General features: G+C 42.5%; 1 protein-coding gene across 1 annotated transcript in view; it reads right to left on the reverse strand.

Moving 5' to 3' along the window:
• Positions 1–18,504, reverse strand: part of LOC149439062 (protein DOP1B-like) — a 657,792-nt gene that overhangs the window by 24,560 nt on the left and 614,728 nt on the right. Inside the window, exon 21 of the mRNA XM_089659538.1 lies at positions 12,161–12,239. The gene's annotated coding sequence lies outside the window, so the exon portion shown is untranslated. The remainder of the gene's footprint in view (positions 1–12,160; positions 12,240–18,504) is intronic.

Here is an 18,504-nt window from a genome sequence, read left to right on the forward strand (position 1 = left end):
CGCGTCTGCTGGCTTAATTTGGACTGCCATTAACAATGAATGGCACCATGAGCATCATGCGCATTATTCGTGCATTCCCAGCATGCAAAGATGTGAATGAAGTCTCAACAATGTAGATAAACAAATGCAAAACATTCTATAGATGAACATGACCTTCCCGGAGGTCTCCATCCCATTATACGTCTTCCAGTCTGGGGGATTCCTATCACAGCTGCTGCAGGAATCCGTAAACCACACAAGTGTAAAGTTTGGTGGAGGGGGGGATTATGGTGTTAGGTTGTTGGCCCCTTAGTTCCAGTGATGGGAACTCTTAAGGCATCAGCATACCAAGACATTTTGGACAATTTCATGTTCCCAACGTTGTGGGAACAGTTTGGGGATAGCCCCTTCCTGTTCCAACATGACTGCGCACCAGTGCACAGAGCAAGGTCCATAAAGACAAGCATGAGCAAGTTTAGGGTGGAGGAACTTGACTGGCCTGCACAGAGTTCTGACCTCAACCAGATAGAACACCTTTGAGATGATTTAGAGCGGAAACTGTGAGCCAGGACTTCTCGCTTGGCATCAGAGCCTGACCTCACAAATGTGCTTCTGGAAGAATGGTCAAACATTCCCATAGACACACTCCTAAACCTTGTGGACAGCCTTCCCAGAAGAATTGAAGCTGTTCTAGCTGCAAAGGGCAGGCCAACTCAATATTGAACCCTATGGACTAAGACTGGGATGCCATTAAAGTTCATGTGCATGTAAAGGCAGGCATCCCAATAGTTTTGGCAATATATATATATATAAAACAGTGATAGCTAAAACAGAAATAAAGTGACTCAAAAAATATTTAAATTAATAAGATTAATTGTCCACAAAATATCTTTGGTTAAAGTCCAATCATTTAAGTGTTCTCCTGTGACCCCCTCCTTGAACTAACGGCCACCATGTGTATCTGTCACAGGAATTCAGTGCAAAAAATCCTCCACCATATATCTGCTCACCTCCAGCAGTGTGAACTCACATTATACAATGTTTTGGTCTAACTGCACTTTTGGTCCCAAATGTATGGACTCTTGACGATCAAATTGATGAAAATTAGCTCCAAAAGATGCTCCCTCCAGATGACCACCTCATGTTCAGCCATAATCCTCATAAACAGAAGCTCAAAATAATGCTTTATCCTTTAAAACTTTCATTTGCACATTAAAACATAAATGCACTCACATTCCAAAGGTCCATATCTGCACCATGTATGGTGAACATCCAGCAATGTACTAATTGGACACAAGATGGCAGTATCATCCCTGGCAGTATGGAAACAGTCCGGCTCCAAACACAGTATATTGCAAGACAATGCACGGGCCCTATGTATAACTGCAACTGCCTACAACTATGAAAATCCTGGAGAGGCGTATGGATTACTACTACTGCTGTTCCGATGAATGACGTTTTTCCCATTAGTGACGTTTTGGAGCCTGACTGTTTCCATACTGCCAGGGATGATACTGCCATCTTGTGTCCAATTAGTACATTGCTGGATGTTCACCATACATGGTGCAGATATGGACCTCCGGAATGTGAGTGCATTTCTTATGTCTTAATGTGCAAATAAAAGTTTTAAAGGCTAAAGCATTATTTTGAGCTTCTGTTTATGAGTATATGAGGATTCTTCATAAATTTAGGCCAAAATATATTCTGCTACATGTCTTTGGTTAAAAAAAACCCAAAAAACTAAAAAGTGGATATTGACTGGTTTTCGGGAAAGTTACAGCGTCTACAGTGGATGGGTGGATGGGGTATACAGTGAAGGAAATAAGCATTTGATTCCCTGCTGATTTTGAATGTTTGCCCACTTATAAAGAAATGATAAGTCTAAAAATCGAATGGTAAGTGTATTGTAACACTGAGAGACAGAATAGCAACAAAAAATCCAAAAGAAATGCATGTCTAACAAATTATGCACTGATTTGCATGTTCATGAGGGAAATACGTATTTGATCCACTTCACAAAACATGACTTAGTACTTAGTGGCAAATCCCTTGTTGGCAATCACAGAGGTCAGACGGTTCCTGGAGCTGGCCCCCAGGTTTGCACACATCTCAGGAAGGATTTTGGCCCAGTCCTCTTGGCAGATCCTCTCCAAGTCATTAAGGTTTGGTGGCTGACGTTTGGCAACTTGAGCTTTCAGCTCCCTCCACAGATTTTCAATCAGATTAACCATTAGCCGCTCGGCCAATGGCCGTTTGGCGGCTTCAGATGTGCCTCTCCGTTCCGGGTACACCCCATTTGGCGTGCTCCCGCACATGCGCCGTTTGCGCTAATGCAGAGCGGCGCAGCAGTGCGATCTGTCACCGGCCGTGCACCTGGGATACGGCCGATGACAGATCCGAGTACCGGCTCCCGTTGCTGGTACCATGTGACCTGCTGTAACCAATCACAGCAGGTCACATGACAGTTGTATACAATGGATGGCTTCATTCATGATGCCATCCATTGTATACTAGTGCCTAGCTGTGAATGGTCACAGCTAATCACATGCACATGTCATGTGCATGTGATGCACATGACATGTGATGCACATGTCATGTGATTAGCTGTGACCAAATCACAGCTAAGCACAAAAAAAAAAAAAAAAAAGAAAAGCTGAATGAATCGATTTCATTCAGGAAAATGCTTGCTTATAGCAAAGTCATTCTTTGCTATAAGCAAATTGTGTAAAAAAAAAAAAAATACTGATCACTTCCCCAAAGTAGTACAATGTTACTATGGTAACATTGTACTACTTTGGTCATAGTAAAATATGAAAAAAAAATCTTAAAAAAAATAAAAAAAAATGTAATAAAAAATTAAATATAATAAAAAATTAAAAAAAAAAAAATATATATATTTTTTTTCATACTGTCACCAGTCAGTGTCCCTGTTCACCGCCATGCCAGTTATATGATGACGCTGTACTGCACTGGTGACAGTATGTAAAAAAAAAAATAGTGAAAATAATTTTTTTAATTTTTTAATTTTCCGAAAAATTATGACAAAAAATACAACTTCAAAAAACTCGCCATGCCTCTTATGAAGTACGTCGGACTGTCTACTCTGCAATAAGGGGTCATTTGGGGGATATCTGTACTATTCTGACATTCTTGGACCTCAAGAAATTAGATTGGCCGTCAGTACTTCAGGATTGATCAATATTCAGATCTATACCATAGTTTGTGAACTCTATAACTTTCCTACAAACTAAAAAATACATTCTAATTTGGGTTATTTTCACCAAAGACATGTAGCAGAATACATCTCGGCCTAAATTTATGAAGAACAATTATTTATTTGTAAACTTTTATAACAGAAACAAAGAAAAATGTGTTTTTTTTTCAAAATTATTGGTCTTTTTTTTGTTAATTTAGCAAAAAATAAAAACCCCAGCGGTGATTAAATACCACCAAAAGAAAGCTGTAGTTGTGTGAAGAAAATGATAAAATTTTAGTTTGGGTACAATGTTGTATGACCGCGCAATGTTATTCAAAGTGTGAGAGCTGAAACCTGAAAAATGGCCTGGGCAGGAAGGTGTGAAATTGCACGGTATTGAAACGGTTAAAATCTGGAGACTGGCTAGGCCACTAGAGGACCTTAATGTGCTTTTTCTTGAGCCAATCCTTTGTTGCCTTGGTTGTGTGTTTTGGGTCATTGTCATGCTGGAACACCCATCCACGACCCATTTTCAATGCCCTGGCTGAGGGAAGAAGGTTCTCACTCAAGATTTGACAGTACATTGCCCCGTCCATTGTCCCTTTGATGCGGTGCAGTTGTCCTGTCCCCTTAGCAGAAAAACACCCCCAAAGCAGAATGTTTCCACCACCATGTTTGACAGTTGGGATGGTGTCCTTGGGGTCATAGGCAGCATTCCTCCTCCTCCAAACATGGCGAGTTGAGTTGATGCCAAGGAGCTTGATTTTGGTCTCATCTGACCACAACACTTTCAACCAGTCCTCCTCTGCATCATTCAGATGTTCAGTGGCAAACTTCAGACGGGCCTGGACATGTGCTTTCTTGAGTAGAGGGACCTTGCTGGCACTGCAGGATTTCAATCCTTGTCGGTGTAGTGTGTTACCAATTGTTTTCTTGGTGACTGTGGTCCCAGCTGCCTGGAGATCATTGACACTCCACGAGGTGAGATCTTGCATGGTGCACCAGACCTAGGGAGACTGACAGTTGTTTTGTGTTTCTTCCATTTGTGAATGATTGCACCAACTGTTGTCACCTTCTCACCAAGCTGCTTGGCGATAGTTTGGTAGCCCAGTCCAGCCTTGTGTAGGTCTACAATCTTGTCCCTGACATACTTAGACAGCTCTTTGGTCTTTGCCATGGTGGAGAGTTTGGAATCTGATTGATTGCTCCTGTGGACAGGTGTCTTTTATACAGGTAACAAAATGAGATTAGCAGCACTCCTTTTAAGAGACTGCTTCTAATCTCATCTTGTTACCTGTATGAAAGACACCTGGTAGCCAGAAATCCTGCTGAATGATAGGGGATCAAATACTTATTTCCCTCATGAACATGCAAATCAGTGCATCATTTGTTAGACGTGCATTTCTTTTGAATTTTTTGTTGCTATTTTGTCTCTCAGTGTTACAATACACCTACCATTTGATTTTTAGACTGATCATTTCTTTGTGAGTGGGAAAATATTCAAAATCAGCAGGGGATCAAATACTTATTTCCTTCACTGTATGCTGGAATTTTTATTTATTTTTAATACTAGTAATGGCGTGGCGGCCAATCTGACGCTGACACTGGGGAGAAACTGACTAACAGCCACTGACATCTCCAGTGACTCTAATAGACTGATCACTGATAATACTATACACTGTGCTAATGACACTGACTGGGAAAGGGTTAAAATTTAGGGGTGATCAAGGAGTTATCTATGTGCCTAACATGTGTAATGTGTGCTGCGTCTTCTAATCCTGGCCATGAATCATTGGCTGACAGATTTCTACTGTGTACAATCACAGCGGGTGTCGGCGGGGGGGGGGGGGGGGTATGTGTGCGCCCTATACCCAGAAGGCAGTGACACATCAGTACGTCACTTTGTCTGTGTGGGCCACCCATCACATGGGGGTTGTCTAGAAAACTCCCGGCAATCAGTCAGCATTGCAGCCTTACAATATGGTGTCACCCTCTACAAAGTGACAGAAATGGGGAGTCGGAATTACAGACCAGCAGAAGCCTTGCACAGAGAATCTTCGGTAACAAACACTTTTCCTAACGATGATGATATCAGGTGTTGATGTCAGTCTCCTTGTGTCTGTGTGTGTACAGTGCACAGTTTCCTCTGGTTTAGGAGGCCCCAGAGTTCTACAGCCTCTGTCCCAAAGTACTCAGGATCGATTTCACTTTCAGTGACACCAACAATGGGGCTTATCTTTCTCCTGCTCTCTCTTCGGTGTGCCGCCAGGCCTTAATTTCTCTAAAATGAAGCAAAGCGTAGAGGTATAGGTCTGACACCACAAGCCATTCACAGTGTTGCCACACTCATATATCACCACGCCAACTTTTCACCACACCCACATTTTGCCACTCCCCTATGTAACCGGCATGTGGCATACTGCACACACCCCATTTTATTTTCAGCCCCTCCAAATTATTATCTATGCACTTCCTGTGTGGTCACAGGGACAGGTGTGTTAGAGGGTGTGTGTGGGGGTGAGGGGTGTTTTGTATGTGTGTTTGTTCCCTGTCTGTATATCCTGGTGTGTGTTTAGTGTGTATGTGTAGAAATATTTGTGTGTGTTAGGGATAAGTCACACTAGCGGTATTGTTCACTGACAAGGGACAGGATCACCATGAGGATCAGAGGAAATACTCCACTAGCTTCACCATCCCTCACTGTTAGGATGAGCGTGCCGTTGCTCCATCACCGATGAAACCACCACAGGGAGTCCCTTGTTACTAATCCTACCAGACAGGGCCCAGGTCAGCATTCACTCTGCTGCCGATTTTGCTGCCCTGCCGTTCTACATCCTCCTACTGACCACTGACATACAAGGGCATTCTTCCTTCTAATGATCATACATGTAAAGAGGCGTTCTTCTTCCAACTGACCACATATCTAAGGGTGCATTCTTTCTTCGATGGACCACCAAGGTAAGCCACCATTCTTCCTTCTACTGACCAGCAACATCAATTAGCATTTCTCCTACTGACAACCCATGTTAAGGGTATTCTTCCATTTACTGACTTCTCATGTAAGGAGACCCTCCTTCTTATATTTACCACCCCATAAAGGAACATTCCCTACTGACCACATCCCTTCTACTGACCACCCATCTTAAGTGTATTCTTCCATTTACTGACTTTGCATGTAAGGAGACCCTCTTCCTTATATTTACCACCCCATAAAGAAACATTCCTTAATGACCACATCCCTTCTACTGACCAATCATGTTAAGGGTATTCTTCCATTTACTGGTCTCTCACATAAGGAGACCCCCTTCCTTCTATTTACCACCCCATATAGGAACATTCCTTGCACATGGCATCCCTTCTACTGACCACCAACACAAGGGAACCTCCTTTCTTTTACTGACCACCCACACTCACCTACTGGTCACCCATTTGAGTCCTCCAAACTACATATAAGATCTGAGTCCTGAAGAAGGAGAAGAATTTTCATCCCCTGAAAGGCATTGCCTGTTCCATGTTGTCTTGTTACAGGCAAACAATAATGTGAAAAGATTTAGGACTTTTTCTCTGGCGCTCCCATTGCACTTTTTATACTTGGGTCTTAAACTTTGGGTCACCTATTTATGGGGTGCTCAGTGTTTTGTTGAGCAGTCCTCACCAAAGCCATGGTGTCCTGGATGAATCATCAACTACTGATTGGTGGCATCTGGTGCCTCATTCATCCCAGTAATCATAGAACATGACTGAGGCGGAACTCACACCAAGATGATGGATCGCCATGCGTTATGTCGCATGTTAAGGGCTCTAAACGCAGCGCTATGGATGAAAAAATCAGACATGCGCAATTTTTGGTGAAGCGCGGAAGGTGTGTCCCCTTATTGTGCTGGGCTGCCATAGACAGTGACTGGCACTGCGATACATAAATGTGTGCCTGATGTGTTACTGCGATGTGTGAGCCACTCCGAGAGAAGGGGCACCATGGGAATAATTGTGTAGAAGAACAACACATGATGACTCCACCCAGTCAGGCTCAGAATTGAAGAGACCCTCATAATAGCAAGACCTGATGGAGATCCACACAATAATAGAACCCGAGGGAGACCCTCCAAATATTAGATCCTGATGGAGAACCACATAATACTAGAACTGGATGGAGACCCTCATAATAACACAACTTGACAGAGATCCAAATAATAATAGAACCTGAGGGAGAACCTTTAAATATTAAAACTTGATGGAGACCTTCATAATAATGAAGAGATTGTTGATGGAGATCAACATAAATACTGGAACCTGAGGAGACCCTCAAAATATTAGATTCTGATGGAGAACCACTTAATAGTGAAACCTGATGGACATACGTCTAATAACACAACCTGATGGATACCCTCATACTATTGGAACCTAATGGAGACCCTCATAATATTTTACCCTGATAGAGGTCCACACAATAAGGGAATCTGACAGAGACCCTAATAATATTGGAAGATTAACCACTTGACCTCCAGAGGATTTACCCCCCTTAATGACCAGGCCTCTTTTTGCTACTCGGCGCTGCACTAATTCAACTGATAATTGCTCGGTCATGCAATGCTGCACCCAAACGAAATTTACGTCCTTTTTTTCACACAAATAGAGCTTTCTTTCGGTGGTATTTGATCACCTGTGCTCTTTTTATTTTTCACGCTATAAACAAAAAAGGCCAAAAATTTTGAAGAAAAACAATATTTTTTACTTTCAGCTATAAAAAATATATAGTAAACTCAAAGTTGGTTATAAATTTAGGCCAAAATGTATTCTGCTCCATGTTTTTGGTAAAAAAAATCCCAATAAGTTTATATTGATTGCTTTGTGTGAAAGTTATAGCGTCTACAAACTATGGTATAGATACTGCAATTTACGCCATTTTTTTGCTATACAACGCTGCGCTAGTTTAACGGACAATTGCGCGGTCATGAAATACGGTACATAAATTAAATTTACATCCTTTTTTTTCCCACAAATTGAGCTTTCTTTCAGTGGTATTTGATCGCCTGTGCGGTTTTTATTTTTTGCACTATAAAAAAAAAGGCTGACAATTTTGAGGAAAAAAAACAATATTTTGGACTTTTTGCTATAAAACATGTCCAGTAAAAAAGAATTTAAAAATCAAATTTAGTGATAAATTTCTGCCAAAATGCATTCTGCGACATGTCTTTGCTAAAAAAAAAAACCCAATACGTGTAAATTAATTGGTTTACGTGAAAGTTATAGCGTTTACAAATGGCGGGAAAGATATTGGGATTTTTAGGTTTTTTTTTATACTAATAATGGCGGCAATCAGTGACTTATGGTGGCGATCAGCGACTTATGGCGGGACTGCAGCAGACATTCTGACATTGAGGGGTACTGATTTGGGTTTACTGACATCCCCAGTGACACCAATACAGTGATCAGTGCAAAAAAAAAAACACTGACACTGTACTAATGGCACTGGGGAGGAAGGGGTTAACTTTATTTTTCAGGGAAGGGTTATCTGTGTGAGGGGGAGTGTTTTACTAGGGGGCGAGGGTGTGTACTGCAGGGGACACCGCTGATCAGGAGAGAGAAACTCTTCTGTCCCGTTCAGCGTGTCCTGGAGCTGTCAGGGAACTGACAGAAAGCACAGCTACTGCAGCTGTGCTCTCTGTCACTGATTGCCGCCGATCGCCGGGAGATAGCCGGTAAGGACCGGCTGTGACCCGGCGACTGACAACCGCGGCTGTGATCGGCGGGACAGGTAGGGCGGTGGCGCGCCTCGCGCGCGCCCCCTACCTGTTTACAAAACACACGTTTTAAAACGTGGTTTTGCCTGCCCGTGCCGCCGTATTTATACATGGGCTGGGCGGCATGTGGTTAAGGAGACCCTAATTAAAACGGAACCTGGTGGTGATCTTTATAATAACACAACCTAATGGAGACCCTCATATTACTGGAACCTGAAGGAGACCTTCATATTACTGGAACCTGATAGAGATCCATATAATATTGGACCCTAGAGGAAACCCTCAAAATGCATTCTGTATATACGCACACACTGCATCAGTGGGAAGAATGCTCCTTACATTGGTGTCACTGGGAAGAATGTCTCTTACATTGGTGTCATTGAGAAGAATGCCCCTTACATTGGTGGTCAGTGGGAAGACTTCTCCTGACATTGGTTTCAGTGGGAAGAATGTCCCTTACATTGGTGTCAGTGGGAAGAATTTTCTTTACATTGGTGTCAGTGAGAAGAATGCCACTTACATTGGTGTCACTGAGAATTCTCCTTACATTGGTGGTCAATGGGAAGAGAATCCCTTACATTGGTGTCACTGAAAAGAATGCCCCTCACATTGGTGTCATTGAGAATAATGTCACTTACATTGGTGACACTGAGAAGAATGTCCCTTACAAGGAGCTTGCCTTGGTGTCATTGATAACCATGTCCCTCACATGGGTGTCAATGGAAAGAATGCCCTTTATATTGTTGTCACTGAGAAGAATGTCCTTTACATTGGTGTCACTGAGAAGAATGTCCCTTACATTAGAGTCAGTTGAAAGAATGTCTCTTACATTGGTGTCATTTTGAATAATGTCCCTTACATTGTTGTCACTGAGAAGAATGTCCCTTACATTAGTGTCAGCTGGAAGAATATCCCTCATTGGTGTCAGTGGCAAGAATGTCCCTTACATTAGTTTCAATGGGAAGGATGCTCCTTAAATTAGTGTCCCTGAGAAGAATGCACAGCACATTGGTGTCATCGAGAAGAATTCTCCTTACATTGGTGGTCAGTGGCAAGAATGTCCCTTACATTGGTGTCAGTGGCAAGAATTCTCTTTACATTGGTGTCAGTGGGAAGAATGTCCCTTACATTGGTATCAGGGGGAAGAATCTACCTTACATTGGTGTCAGTGGGAAGAATTCTTCTTACCTTGGTGGTAACTGAGAAGAATGTTGGTGTTAGTGGCAAGAATTTCCCTCATATTGGTGTCAGTGGGAAAATGTCCCTTACATTGGTGTCAATGGGAAGATTTAGGGGTCTGAAAAGACATCACCTCTGAGGAATCAAAGGATAAAAGTGACAGATCTCTGATGTCCATCAAAGCCAACCCAGAAACATTTCCTTCTATAAATTTACCTTCAATAAAAATTGGTTGTACACTAATTTTATATTCCACAAAATAATAACTTTAAAACAAAAAAAGACAACAAATAAGCAAAGCCCCGGTGACCTAATGAATAAGGCATTGGCCTCCTAAGCCAGGGATTGTGGGTTCGAGTCCCACCTGGGGTGCTTCATACTTTTCTGAACATAGAATACGGAGAACTGACACTCCATCTGAGTTTACGTTAAAAAAAAAAACTTCATTAACCGCTTCCCCTGCTGAAGGGTGGCACGCGTACACAAAATCACAAATATATACGTGATTTTAAAGCTCCAGGTAGGGGGCACGCGCACTCCCTACCAGCGCCACCATTTGCGGTCTTGGCTGTCAATCACTGGGTCCCGGCCGGTGATTACTTGCGGGCACCCGGTGATCTCCGAGTATCTCCAAGGGGGGGAGAGACCTGTGTATAAACAACACAGATCTCTCCCATGCACACTGTATAGCAGAGCCATACAAAGCAGTGTGCTTACAGTAGAAAGCACACACAGCACACAGTTAACCCTTTGATCGCCCCAGATGTTAACCTCTACCTGCCCAGTGCCATTAGTAGTGTCAGTGCTTTTTATTAGCACTTATCACTGTATTGGTGTCACTGGGGATGTCATGTAGCAGAATACATTTTGGCCAAAATGTATGACAAAATTTGAATTTGAATTTTTTTTTACTGGACATGTTTATTAGCAAAAAGTCAAAAATATTGTTTTTTCTCAAAATTGTCACTTTTTTTGTTTATAGAGCAGAAAAGTACAGTAGTGATGTCATCTCCATTTAGCAGCCAACATGCAGAGTACTTTGTTCAATGTTATCCCACTAGAGGGCTCAGGAGAAACCGCCAGCAACCTGCAAAGGGGGGCCAGGGTTAGGACTGCCTAGGGGCCTCCTCGGAGTTGAAGCTGCCACTGCCAGTGAGATCAAAATCCCACAAAAACGCCCTCTTGTAATGGGTCTGAGTGCATTCTTGAGCGGTTTCCAACACCCAGACCTGCTGAAAGGTGTGCTGACATCATTTTTTCACACAAATAAAGCTTTCTTTGGTGGTATTTGATCACCACTGGGTTGTTTATTTTTTATTATATAAATGAAAAAAGACCAAACATTTTGAAAAAAATATATATTTTCTTTCTGCTATAAAACACCCAATAAAAATAATTTAAAGTTTAGGCCAATTTTAGTCCAAAATGAATTCTGCTACATGTATTTGGTAAAAAAAATCCAAATCAGTGTATATTGGTTTGTATGAAAGTTATAGTGTTTACAAACCATGGTATGTATACTGGAATTTACACAGCTGTAGACGCTATGCTGGTCATGGCTGCGATCAACAACTTATAGTGGGACTGTGATAGTGTGGCGGAAAATCTAGTGCTAGCTAATGCTGACGGGGAGGACACTAACTGATACTGACATCAATAGTGGCACTAATACACTGATCAGTGCTAATACTGTACACTGTCACTGTACACTGGCTGGGAAGGGGTTAACATCTAGGGCGATCAAGGGGTCAATTGTGTGTATAACAATGTGTAATGTGTGTAATATGTGCGGCCTTTACTATATTTTATTGCTGTTCCCTGTACACAGAGTTGTTTTGTAAACACAGCTGAATACAGACAAAATCATTGGCTGAAATCAGCTGCCAAACTTGCGCTGTGTTCAATCACAGCATGGCTCGAGCAGGGGAGCATGCATGCGCACCCCAAACCTGGAAGTTTGGTTGCGATGTATCAGAACGTTGCCTGGCCTGCCTGTGCTGCTCGCCCTCAGTATATGTGCTGCAGACGTGCGGCAAGTGCTTAAGAAAGAGAATATGTTCCTTACCAGGTTTTCTCCAGAAGTCTCTCCAGAACACCCAAAAGGAGACCCAGGCGAAGCTACATGTCCGGAGTTGCTGACCCAGCTGTAAAGCAAGAGAAGAAAATAAAGTGTTACTGCAAGCTTTGCAGATGAAACAATGCTGCGTGTATCAGAGGTGTGAACATGTTTGCAAAAAACTAAATCGGAGTCCCAATCTACTTGTGCCTCATGACAATCTGCTTGTCCTGATAAAGAAAAAATACATTTGAACCAAAACCGTATTTAAATCTGAGATGATTTTAGGAATGTCTGGATCTATCCTTTTCGCTGCCAGAGCCCTTTTTGTGTTTTTGCACACGTTTACAAAATCATTTTAGGATTGAAGATAACAAAAAAAAACCCGTCACTTTCTCGACTAGCCGAGAAGCAATGTGTTGCAATGTGACCTTCTAGACCAGGAATGGGCAAACTACGGCCCGGCGGACCTTATACGGCCCGGCGGACCTTTTAATCCGGCCCGCGGAGCGTGATACAAAAAAAAAACAGCCAGGGCAGGCAAACATTTGCATCATTCAGCGCGCTCAAATGCAATGATTGGCCAGTCTCGCTGCCACTCACATCCTGATAGCCAGTGATTGGCTGTCAGAATGTGTGTAGGCGGGGCAGCGTGACGAACGTGAGGGGAGCTAGGCTCCTCTCACAGTCCGCCCTGAAGACCAGAACGGTGCGGGAACACGGCGAGAGGAACGCGCGGAGCAAAGGTAAGTAAATTGACACAGGGGGGGACTTGGCTTACTACTTGGGGGGGAATAGTACTATGGGGGATGAAATGTTACAAATTTTAATTTAATTTATATTAATTTACACATACACATCATTCATCTACTCTTGGTCCGGCCCCCGGGTCCAATATATGAACCCATTGCGGCCCTCAAGTCAAAAAGTTTGCCCACCCCTGTTCTAGACCCAACATGTCTCATTAAAGAGAACCTGTCACCTAAAAATCATCACATAGGGGACTTTGTTTCACCTATGTGACGAAAAAGAAAAGTTAAGAAAAAAATAGTTGCACCCAAGCATATAACACTGCCTCCTCCCCCCCCCCATAAAAAAAAAAATTTGAGGCCTCCCTACCCCTACATATTTGCACATCTGAATATAATTGCACACGTCGGTGAGCCTACAAGTGAAAATGTTGATTGCAATATACGTTACATATCGCTGCACACACCAGAGTGAAATGCTAAGCGGATGACCTGTACAGGACTTTTGAAGTGCCACCTATACAAAATATAGGGTAATTTCACAGGCGCACACAAATTCAAGGTTTGGCATATTGGGGATCTATTTACCCAGCGTGACTTCGTCCTTTATATTTTACCAAAATTTTAGTCATTTATTGTTTGCCCAAAATAAAAAAAAAGTTGCATCAAAGTGGCACCCATCCAAAGTCATATCAAAGCCAGTACTTTCCTATTGGCAAAAAAAATGCGAAGTACAACAAAAACACGTGTTCAAATATGCAAAACACGCTGTGAAATCGCACAATCCTCAGTGAACCTAACCTCACTCGGATCTCCCTCACCCCCCCATACTTACCTGAGCCCCATCACAATTCAGTGCTGTGCATGAGAGCAGCGGTTCTCACAGCTCTGTTCCTCCTCACTGCGCAGATAGATAGCAGCAGAAGCCATTGGCTCTGTGATGAGGGAGCAGGGCACGGAGCTTCTTCTGGGGGCACTGGATGAAGAGGAGGAGCTAAGAACACCAGCTAGGGACTCAAGAAGAGGAGGATCGAGGCTGCCCTGTGCAAAACCATTAAGTACAGTTAAGTATGAAATTCTTGTGATTTTAATTTAAAAAAAATGAAGCCTTGCAGGCCATACACTGATAGAATCTGAAAAATACAGAAGGAACGGAGGCGCCTCCCCCTATTCACTTCTAGAATGACACATCAATCCTCGTGTATATAGGGGTGTGGTGGAGTCGCCCCTTCCAGTGTACAATCAACACACAAAAGTAAGACGCTTCACCCAAAGAACTGACTAAATGACTCAAACACAGAAAATGTATATAAATGAATGAATACATTGATCCAAGTGATCACCACTCTGTGTTTATGGAATCTTTTTTTGAGTTGTGATAACTTAAAAAATACAGGTGAAACTCGAAAAATTAGAATATTGCGCAAAAGTTCATTTATTTCAGTAATGCAACTTACAAGGTGAAACTAATATATGAGATAGACTCATTACATGCAAAGCAAGATAGTTCAAGCTGTGATTTGTCATAATTGTGATGATTATGGCTTACAGCTCATGAAAACCCCAAATCCACAATCTCAGAAAATTTGAATATTGTGAAAAGGTGCAATATTCTCGGGTCAAAGTGTCCCACTCTAATCTGCTAATTAAGCCATAACACCTGCAAAGGGTTCCTGAGCCTTTAATGGTCTCTCAGTCTGGTTCAGTAGGAATCACAATCATGGGAAAGACTGCTGACCTGACAGTTGTGCAGAAAACCATCATTGACACCCTCCATAAGGAGGGAAAGCCTCAAAAGGTAATTGCAAAAGAAGTTGGATGTTCCCAAAGTGCTGTATCAAAGCACATTAATAGAAAGTTATGTGGAATTGAAAAGTGTGGAAGAAAAAGGTGCACAAGCAGCAGGGATGACCGCAGCCTGGAGAGGATTGTCAGGAAAAGGCCATTCAAAAGTGTTGGACACTTTCACAAGGAGTGGACTGAGGCTGGAGTCAGTGCATCAAGAGCCACCACAGACAGACGGATCCTGGACATGGGCTTCAAATGTCGTATTCCTCTTGTCAAGCCGCTCCTGAACAACAAACAACATCAGAAGTGTCTTACCTGCCTAAAGAAAAACAGACCTGGTCTGTTGCTCAGTGGTCCAAAGTCCTCTTTTCTGATGAGAGCAACTTTTGCATCTCATTGGGAAACCAAGGACCCAGAGTATGGAGGAAAAATGGAGAGGCAGACACTGCAAGATGCTTGAAGTCCAGTGTGAAGTTTCCACAGTCTGTGTTGATTTGGGGAGTCATGTCATCTGCTGGTGTTGGTCCACTGTGCTTCATTAAGTCCAGGGTCAACACAGCCGTCTACCAGGAGATTTTGGAGCACTTCATGCTTCCTTCCGCAGACGAGCTTTATGGGGATGCTGACTTCATTTTCCAGCAGGACTTGGCACCTGCCCACACTGCCAAAAGCACCAAAACCTAGTTCAATGACCGTGGGATTACTGTGCTTGATTGGCCAGCAAACTCTCCTGACCTGAACCCCGTAGAGAATCTATGGGGCATTGCCAAGAGAAAGATGAGAGACATGAGACTGAACAATGCAGAAGAGCTGAAGGCCGCTATTGAAGCATCCTGGTCTTCCATAACACCTCAGCAGTGCCACAGGCTGATAGCTTCCATTCCACGTCGCATTGAGGCAGTAATTGCTGCAAAAGGGGCCCAAACCAAGTACTGAGTACATATGCATGCTTATACTTTTCAGAGGTCCAATATTGTTCTATGTACAATCCTTGTTTTATTGATTGCATGTAATATTCTAATTTTCTGAGATTGTAGATTTGCGGTTTTCATGAGCTGTAAGCCATAATCATCACAATTATGACAAATCACGGCTTGAACTATCTTGCTTTGCATGTAATGAGTCTATCTCATATATTAGTTTCACCTTTTAAGTTGCATTACTGAAAAAAATGAACTTTTGCACGATACTCTAATTTTTCGAGTTTCACCTGTATATATAAAAGAATAAATTGATCCAAGTTATCACAACCCAAAAAGAGTCCATAAACACCGAGTGGTGATCACTTGGATCAATGTATTCATTTATATAGATTTTCTGTGTTTGAGTCATTTAGTCAGATGTTTGGGTGAAGCGCCTTACTTTAGTGTTCAAAATTATTCATTTCTTTATGAACGTTTGTTTCATTTTCTAACTATTAGTGGGATCAAATCGATGTTTATTTTTTACAGCAGAGGCTAGAAAAAAAGTAGCAGGATGGTAAATTCTTTTCCAATGAATTTCCAACAGCGGACATTTTGAAGTACTTTCAAATGACATTCATCAAGTCATGCAATGTAATCATTTTTGTATGAATGTTCATTTGAAATCTACTAGGGTAAAAGCAGCTTTAAGCCAGCCACAGATGGATCGAATTTCTAGCCATCTATGGGCAGGCTGGTTGTACTGAAATTGATCCTTCAATTGACTTCAGTACAACCAGCCTGTTGGATTTGTGCAATCAGTGCTGGTGGCTATAGCACCAGAAGTGATCATTGTGTTCTGCTGACAGCGAAGGTTTCCTGCTGGCTGAACACAAGAGAGTTGCGGGAAAGATTCCTCTATCAAACAGACTGTTGATGGGGAAATTGAGCAATTTTCTTTCCTGTAACTCGTGGTTGCAGGAAATAAAATTGCTTAATGTATGGCTGGCCTTAGTGACAGTGTCTCCCTAGGAAGCATTTCCTCAGTCTCTTCCCCATAGTAATCGGACTGAAACATTGTAACAAGTCACAAAGTGAGATTCTGCAGCAGGGGCAGATCTGGGTCAGCCATTTGTGAACACAACTATGATCTGCACAGGCACCAGGATTTACATGAGCTTTCTGAGTTTCTTGGTCCAGGAAGTCAATGGTGACCCTAGCTGATGCCTGAACAAAGATGGTGCTAACCTTGTGGAGGGATAGGCAGAAGAAGACATTGTCAGGAGGAGTATTGTGATCTCTGTGATTGATAATAAATACCTGGAAGTGTTACACGGATACATTACAGAGCATACATGAACTCAATATCCAATGATTCCTCCTCTTCAAGGGAGCAGTGTCTTGTCTTTCAAGGCCCTTAGTTAAATGTTTGACTACAAGCAGAATTCAGAAAAAAACAGAACACGGGAAGCAGGAATCCAAACTTTATTCAGCTTTAACAAGCAGATCCAGCACGTGATCATCTCCCTGCACTGAATTATTGGGTGGTCGGGGTTTAAATATATTTATGTATAAATGAAAAAAAATAAACAAATTGTTGGCTGTGTGAAAAGCGTTCGCCCACCCTTGACACATTGTGGCCCTATTTTGCCTAATGTGTTGATTTCCTACGAGCACCATCTAGTGGACAAAATGCAGTATTTTTTTTTTTCAGATTAAGATGTTTCAGGAAAATACTGCATTATGGCCGCTAGATGGCGTTGACAATCATAGGAAATGAATGTATTAAGGAAAATTGGGCCAGAATGTGTCAAGGGTGGGCTTTTCACATTCAGTCAACAAATGTAATGTGGCCCCCTCAGTGTTGTGGTACGTGGTTTCTCTGCCATACGCGCACATAATTATAAATTCCAGGAACTACTCTGATCCAGTGACCTCAGTCATTACAGATTATCTGTACATGATATGATGATAGTCCTGATTACATGCACACATGCATACATAGTCTTTACATACAGCCGTGTATATCCTCCCAAGACACAGAATATATACAGCAATCCATGGATGAAGTGTATCAGATCTGTAAAGATCCAGTAATAGTGATTGTATATGGCCGATCCCCACTCCTCCACAATAAGCAGCTGCGGCCTCTTTACACCTCCGCTATTGGTCTATGGATTTGGTAGAACATATCACACCAGTGAGAGAAGTATATTGGTTTTGGGGGGCAAACAAGGCTTTGTTTAGGTGGTCTGGTCCATGCTTTATTGTTGATGCATTTTAAAAGGCTCAAATAGGTATAAAAAAAAAATCTTCCAGTATAACCAGAGATGAAAATACAAAATACACATTAAAGGAATGATTAAACGTTAAAGTTGAACCCCAACGATAAAAGGTCTTTTCCTGAGCATTGCCCCCCTCCCTGCTGTAAGGCCTCATGCACCAGCACAGAACATAACTAAAGGCCATACTTACCTCTGCTTCAATCGTTCCATGCCAGCATCTTCCAGGTTCTGGTCTTGGGCCATCTTGATTGGCCGATGTAGGATGATGTCACTCCTGTGCATGCACATCCTGGCACACAGGCACTAGAGTCTTTGGTTTGGAATCCCACCCAAAACACCTACCTGCATGGTGTTTGAAGGCTCTCCCTGTGCTTTCATGGGTTTCCCTCGGTGTTCCAGTTTCCTCCATGCTGGTAGGTTCCTTAGCCCCGTTTCAAACTAAAGTCCACAATACTTATCTCTGCTTCAACAGTCTGACACCTGGGAGGTTGCACACACCCGTGCCAGCTTCTTTCCCCTGGAATTTCCTGGGTGCCGGTCTTCAGTCATCTTGATGATGCCATTCTCACGCATGTGCAGGAAGTGCAGTCCTCCCAGCACACTGGAACTGTGTCAGAATGAAAACTGAG

The sequence above is a fragment of the Staurois parvus genome, unplaced genomic scaffold (genome assembly GCF_062004578.1).
Source record: "Staurois parvus isolate SC_StPar_1 unplaced genomic scaffold, SC_StPar_1.0 ptg001162l, whole genome shotgun sequence".
Lineage (NCBI taxonomy): Eukaryota > Metazoa > Chordata > Amphibia > Anura > Ranidae > Staurois > Staurois parvus.